The sequence below is a fragment of the Meriones unguiculatus genome, chromosome 19, assembly GCF_030254825.1.
Source record: "Meriones unguiculatus strain TT.TT164.6M chromosome 19, Bangor_MerUng_6.1, whole genome shotgun sequence".
NCBI classification, from domain to species: domain Eukaryota; kingdom Metazoa; phylum Chordata; class Mammalia; order Rodentia; family Muridae; genus Meriones; species Meriones unguiculatus.
The window spans coordinates 52,979,370-52,987,012 of NC_083366.1; the positions used below are offsets into that span (position 1 = coordinate 52,979,370).

Below are 7,643 nucleotides of genomic sequence, written 5' to 3' on the forward strand. Positions count from 1 at the left end.
AAAAGATGCACAATCAAGCTAACTAGGTGAATGAGTGTGCTCTGCACTAAGGAGCGAACATGAACTTAGACTGGATTTTCCATAGAGCCCTCATGCACTCTTATAGAAACCTCGTCCACAATGAGCCAGGCCCCTGACACCCATGCATGGAAGACCAGGAAAGGGCATTAGGAAGGTTGCCTCTGGGTCCAGACCATGTAAAAGTGTACGTGGCTGATGTTCTGACTCCGACAAATGACAGGAGGAAGAAGCACGGAACTCTGGGATTGAGCACGGGCTCATTACTTTAGGTTCTGTCTAGCTGTTTGTTTGGACAGACTTCGTTATGTAACCCGGGCTGGCTTCCTGCCGCAGCCTCCTCGGTGCCAGGTTTGTAGGTATGCACACTGCGCTGCACGTTAGACTTTGCCAGTTAGAAAGGACTGAGACCACCTGACAAGCTGAGCCATCTGGCTGCATGCCATCCTATAACCCTCCCCTCACCCTACCCCCTAAAATGCAGTGTTTACGCAATAACGGAAAACTATGCGTCAAGTGTGTTTCAGGTCTACAATCCCTTCTGCAAACCCCTGGGATAAGTGTGTCACCAAATTCCACCCTTCAAAGAAAGATAATGAGCTATATATGTCACAAAACTCTCCAAAACTCTCAGGCATACAGCTTGTATTTGAGCAGCGAACCAAGAATGCCCAGGATAAGGGAAAGAACACAGTCTATGGAGAGTTTGCAAGAAGTTCAGGTCAGACTGTGCTGGTGTCTCGGGCTCTAGAACCCAGTTCGCTTTAGAGTCTCATAGTTGTCTGGGCCTGTGGAGTGGATCATGCAAGCCATTGCCAGGCTTCTAGTAAGGATGCCTGCTACATGAAAAACAAAACCAAAAATGCTGAGCTGAGCCTCTTCAGTAGTTCCAAGAGCTTTTCATCAAGATGAGGGAACCTCACGTCTCCATTGCACCATGTTTGGTGTTCTTACCTCAATGTGTTTCCCAGTGCCAGTGAGGACCAAGGTTTCTTGGATATGGCAATAGTAGCGTCTGCCCAGGTTTGGAATCTGCCATGAAAGGAATTCATATTTTCCCGTGAAGGCTACACAGCTAGTTCACCTTTCACCCCCACCGGCCTGAAAGAGGGAGTTTCCAAAGCAGAGTACAGAAGAACAAAAGCTCCCTGCATTGTTCACCACCAAATTTCCCAAATCACTGAAAAGCCTGCTGCGCCGTGTGAACCGAAGCTCAGGCGAGCGGCCTTGGCATGGAGGCAGGTCTCTCTCCTCTCTCTCTAAACTTAAGCAGCGCTATGTTTGAGTTGTAGCTTAAAGACAGACTCCCATCTTCCAATTTTCAAGGGGCCAGCACAACTTTAGTGAAATTCTTGTAACACAGCCATCATTTTGCCTTCGCAGTATGAAATACTTGGCCACAGCATCAATCACACAGCGACAGGTGTCCCCACTCCCACAGTGGGACCTGTAGCTATCAGATCTAGTATACTACTATAATACTGGAGGATTTTGCTCATAAAACAGCTTGTGGTTTATTCATGAGTGTGGATGCCAGGTTAAAACACCAGGATTTGTAACTTCTCCGCACCAGGCCGCAGACACGCCGACACGATGCTGACACAATATCCCACTACAGGTGACACTGAGCCTCACTCATCAAACTGATTGCATTCTCAAGTGTTTTCAGAGACCTTCAGACTTCACAGCTCACTGCTGCCTGAATCATCCATGTCTGCGTTTAAACCCTTCAGAGCCAGGTCATGGCAGTTCGGCCCAGACTTCTCAGATAATAGGCCAATTATATTATGTCACCCGAGACCTGATCTCATCAGATCATTGGGCCTATTAATCTCAAAGGGGAATTTCCTGAACCTCATACCCAGCTGGGGATTTAGGACAATGAGTTCCTCTCCATTCATCTGTAATTCCTGAAAATGCTAAAGGGCCGATTATGGTGGAACGTATTTCTCACCAATTCTTCCTCGATGGACACCGGAGGCAGTGGTGGTTGCCAGGCAAGGAGACATCAATAATGAAGGCAACTCTCATCCAGCAACCCAGGCGGCACTTGCTTCTGGTAAAGGTACATCTGCAGGATGTACCGTCAGCTTCCAGGTACTGTAACAAATACCTGAAGTCATCAAATTATAATGAGAAAAGGTTTGTGGTGGCTCATAGTTTGGGAGGCTTTAATGCGTAGTTCCTCTGCCCTGTATGGAAAGCAAAGCTGCTCACCTCTTGGTAAATAAGCAAAACAGAGGAGCAAGAGGAAGGCCCAGGGTCCCAGCGCCCTGTGTCAGGGTGTGATCCCAGTGACCTAATGCCTTTCCACTGGACACCCACTTCTTATTGTTATTATTTTTATGATTTTGTTCTGAGACAAAGTCTTACTATGTAGCCCAGGCTAGCCTCAACCTTGAAAGTCCCCCACTTCTGCCTCTTCTCCCCATTTTCTTTTTCTTTTTTTTTAGGTGGTACCAACTCCTAAAGAGCCCACTGTCTCTCAGTGTATCACCCAGGGGACCAAGCTTTAACACTTGGGCTACTGAGGTTACTTGACATCCAAATGAGGCAGAAAAGAATCTAAAATGGCCCCCAAGCAGCCACAGTTTTCATAATGTCCAAGCAGAAGGGGAAACTCAGGGCTAAACAACTTGGTGGGTAGACCCATGGTCATGTCTGGCTCTGTAGCAAGAGATACTCCTGCTTTTGGGGGCTGGTGAGCTGCTGGAAATGTGAACAGAATATTGGGAGTATGTTGGGTGGCAGTGATGGAGAACCCCTAAAGAAGAAAGAGTTTCTCAGGCAGCATACATAGGTGGGGCTACCTAGGCCTCAACACAGTATCTAGAACACAGCAAGAGCCTCATAAAATACCACACTGACTTCCTAGCCCACCCACCAGCTTCTTCAGCTTGCCATTCTATGGGATACCTCTAATCCAAGTATTGTACTTCGGAATGCTTGTTTAGAAATCTTAAAAATCAACCAGGTACAGTGGCCCACGCCTGTAATCCCAGCATTCAGGAAGGCAGAGGCAGGTGAATCTCTGTGTTCAAGGCCAGCCTGGTCTACAAAGCGAGTCAGGACAGCCAAGAGAAACACTGTCTTGAAAAACCAAACCAACCAACCAACCAACCAACCAACCAAAAACAAAACAAAACAAAACAAAACAAAACAAAACAAAACAAAAAAACCAAAAAACAAAAAACACCTTAAAAACCAGAATTTAGTATTGAAATAATGAGTAAAAGTGATGACAGATCTGATGACAGATCTCTTGGGTCCTTACTTTGAAAATAAAGAAAGAACAATGGTCAGGCAAACAATCTGTGGCCACAGGAAGCCTAGCAGCTCTACAGGCTGCAAGCGATGATGTTTGCCCAAGCATAAGGTCATCAAGAAGCTCATCATAGTATTCCATAAGGAACATTCTAGAATCAGATGCTTTTGATGCTTCTCCGTGCTTCCCCAAGCTGTCTGTGAAAGTTCTTCATTACAGGGTTTCTGCCACGTACAGGAAGGTGGCCAGGAATGACCTCACAGAGACAGAGGGCAGAACTCCTAACCCCAATTAAGACCCGTGGGTCCCAAAGACCTTGTAAGGAGCTGAGTCCCACGGACCGAAAAATGAAAGTCTGTCCTCTTCTTAACTGTAAGAACAATGGGGACTGTGCTTCAAATGACTGGTGATTTGGAAAAAAATTAATTTCTACCTATCCATCATTTTCAGAAAGACAAAATTACAGAGCTTGAAGACAGTTAGTGGTTCCCAGGGTTCATCTAGGATGAGGGGAGAGTGGGGTAGGTGAGTGCCCCATGGTGATAGATAGTCCTATGCTTGAATTACAAAAATATACTGCCAATTCCCATGATATAACCAAACCACACAGGCTCCCATGACTCCTCAGCTAGTGGAAGAACTGTATAGAAAACGGGACTTGGAATTTTCATAGTCTCTCTCTCCTTCACACACACACACACACACACACACACACACACACACACACGGCTCACATGTTGAAACTTGGTCCCCACACTGTGGTGGTGTTGGGAGGTGATGGAACTCTAAGGAGTGGAGCCTCATGGGAGGAAGTGAGGTCACTGGGGTCTGCTCTTGAAGGATATGAGGACCTGCTCCTTCCTGCCCCTCTTCTCATTTGCTGGGGACCATGAAGTGAACAAGTCCGTTTCCCCACACGTGCCCCGCCACATGTGCTGCCCTCCCACAGGTCCCAAAGCAGCGAGGCCAAAGTTTCAGTGATACCACCATGCAGAGCAAAGTGAAGTTGATTCCGCCTCCCCCATCTGCTTGAGCCGTGGCCGTGGGATGCAGCTCCCAGGAAGAAGGCGCTCACAAGAGGAAACACCCCAGCATGTGCTGTAGGGTTGAGGCGGCTGCAGGCGTTTTCAACATAAAATTCTGGTTCTGGTGGGTCGTCGGTGTATCAGCCTGTCACGGTCTGAGGAACACCTGTATACATAAGGACATGAGGCTGCGTGGATGGCCTCTGGGAGGCACCAACATCAGTTCCCACATCCATCATTCTGCAACTTGCGGTGAATCTACAATTACCTCATAATAAACACTTCTAAGTGGCTGAAGCCATGGATGAGTTGTATAATTGATTTGTCGAGCAGTCGTAGTAAGCACAGACACAAACAGACAAACACCATCGCCATCCACTGTTTTGTTCTGTTGCTTATTCTCCATCTCACTTAGCTCACTATGCACTAGGCAGACTCCTACATCCAGTCACCACTTTGTGAAACTCTAGAATTCCCCTGGGGGTTGTTCCCAAAGGGGCGCTTCTGGACCTACGCAGTGTCTAACCTGTGCAACTGTACACAACAGCTCTCCCTTGGGCCAGCTACTGCAAAGGGATCAATGTCAGTTATTGTCTCATTGCTGACTTTCTTATCATCCCAGCTTTATGATTTTTTCTGCTTCTCAAGCGGTTCACCCTAGCCTGGTTTGGCACATGCCAGCCTTGATTCCTTGACTACAGAGAACCCTCAGCTTCTCAATCTGCAATTGCTCCAAGTTCAGACACAAAACAGGATTTTCCTTTATTAGGTGACCCTTTATTGCACACTTACTGTTGGCGCTGAGGACTGATTTCTGCATGTGCCTGTAACCTCATCATCAGGAAGCCTGTGGTGGGAGGATTTAATGGAGGTTGAAAGCCATGTGTGTTGAGACAGCAGAGGCTACCTAGTTTTAAGTAAGTAAGTAAATAAATAAAGACTAATTTCTGCATTAGAGTTACTCTAACTACAACCAACCCTCAGTTCCCATATGCTTTGTCCCTTGGCATCTTCAGGGCAGAAGTTCTCCACCTGTGGGTCAGGACCCCCTTGGGGGTTGAATATCAGATATTTATATTATAATTCATTACAGCAGCAAGATTATACTAAAAAGTTATGAAGTAGCAATGAACACAATTATATGGCAGGGTCACCACAACATGAGGAACTCTGTTAAAGGGTGGCATTAGGAAGATCTTTTAAGTGATAGTCCTTGAACCCCCACAGTCAGCAAGACATAAGGTGGTCCAGTCTCTGCCGTGAGCAATGCGTCATTTGCCTATAAGCGATGCACATTCTCCAAAATACTTTTAACCCCCTCGAGGTGGTTTATAACAAATAACACAGATAAATGTCACGTAATTCTTGTTCTGGTACATCATCTAGGAAATAACAACAGGGGAGAAGTACGGTCATCACAAACTTAGCTTTTGTTCTGAATATTTTCCATGTGCATCGGTGGAATCTAAGATCGCGTGCACAGTATCCAACTCTCACCCTTGGCCGGCTGGGGACGTAACTGTTCAACCTGTTGGTGTGTAGAGGCCACTTGTGATTATACAGTTCACAGTCAGAGGAGAAGCCCCATACGGTCCAGCAAGGAAGTACAGACTCACTCTGAGACAAAGGAGGAATGAAGGGGATGAGGAAGAGGTGGCAAAGGCAGAGAGAGAAAGGGCTGGCAGCGGAGGAGGGCTTGAGGCTGTGACTCACAGGAGGGTGGGGCAGATAGAGCTTGCCCAGGGCCTTGAAAGCCACACCCAACCCCAGCTCTGCTCTGCTCCGCCCCTCCCACCCCCGGTTCCCATCAGGTGGAAGGATGCACAAAGCTGCTTCTTCAGCAGCGAGCTGGCACAACGCCTCAGGTGAGCTCAAGCTTGGCACGTTCTCCACACTCAGAACAGGAGGCCGGCCATGAAGGGTTTGAGAGTGAATAAGGGAGGGTGGAGCAGGGTGACCTTTAAGGTCCAGGATCTAAAGACTTTCCTGGAGCAAGTTTCATCTCAGAATATGCATACACACACACCACACACCATATGCCATGTACATACACATATACTACACACACACTACACGGCACACTCATAAACACACAAACGCCGTACACACATATGTACACCCCACTCACGCACCACACAGGATGAACATACACAAGTACACATACTCCATATATACCACATAAGGCAACACAGACCACACACACCACACACACACCACACACACATCACACACTCACACAAGCACACATCACACATGCACACACACACACACCCCACTCATACACCACATACAGCGTGCACATACATAGGTACCACACACACACTGCACATAGCACACACACTACATATATGCCACATAAAACAACACAGACCACAAACACCAGACATACACAAATCACAAACACACACGTACACACACAAACACACACATACCACCACCACACAGAGATGCTCACACACTCCTAGGATTTTTCTGTTGACTCCATCCCCCTAGACTCCCCTGATTTGGCCCTGGAGATAGAGGAAAGGCACACTCTTAAGAGACAAAACGAAAGAGGAACAGGAGTTTAACCTTCTGAAACTCCAGGACAAGTCTGCATCCCAGTACACACTTCCCAGCTGTATGACCTGGTCCTCATCCCTGTGCCTTACTGGCAGCCAGTGAGAACAAGGCCAAGGAGGAGGAGACCACGAGCTCACAGCATTTGCAGGAGGCTTGAAGGTGTGGCTATGCTTGAAAACACAAAATAGACCAGTGCACACATTGTTCAGTACTCCGGAGTATCCAATACGCTGGAGACACTCTCATCAACTCTGGCTGGAAACCCCTGTACTCTCCCGAGAAACTCGGTTTCCCCTTTGCCTTCCTTCTCCTGCCCCACCCAGCATCTTTGCCCCTTCATCTGCCCATGTCCTTTTCTGTCAGGATCCATCCTGGCTCAGGATTGAGCATAGGGCTCCAGCATCTGGCTGCTATGGCTTATGTGTCCCCAGCAAAGGCCCGTGTGTTAAGGACTGGTCCCCATGTTGCCCCGGCTTTGTGTTGATTGTGTTCTTACCCTGTCCTTTAGCCATGGTTGGGGCTGCCTTTCTAGGCCACCATGGAAGAGGATGTGCTCAAGCCTGATGTGACTTGATGTGTTGGGGTGAGTTGATGGGGAGGGACTCCCCTTTTCTGAAGCATAGGGGATGGGGGATAGGAAGAAGAGGGAGGGTAGTATTAGGAGAGGAGAGTGAGGGCTATGACTGGGATGTAAAGTGGATGGATGGATGGATGGATGGATGGATGGATGGATGGATGAACTGGTCCCCAGGATGCTACTGGGAGATGGTGGG

The 7,643-nt window shown here is 47.7% G+C and overlaps 1 long non-coding RNA gene across 1 annotated transcript; it reads right to left on the minus strand.

The window, feature by feature from the left end:
- Nucleotides 1-972: 972 nt before the first annotated feature.
- On the minus strand, nt 973-4,235 carry LOC110546345 (uncharacterized). Its single transcript, XR_009587651.1, has 3 exons — nt 4,018-4,235; nt 1,973-2,118; nt 973-1,050 (listed from the first exon to the last, which is right to left on the minus strand). It is a non-coding gene; the product is annotated as an uncharacterized LOC110546345 (long non-coding RNA).
- Nucleotides 4,236-7,643: the final 3,408 nt, after the last annotated feature.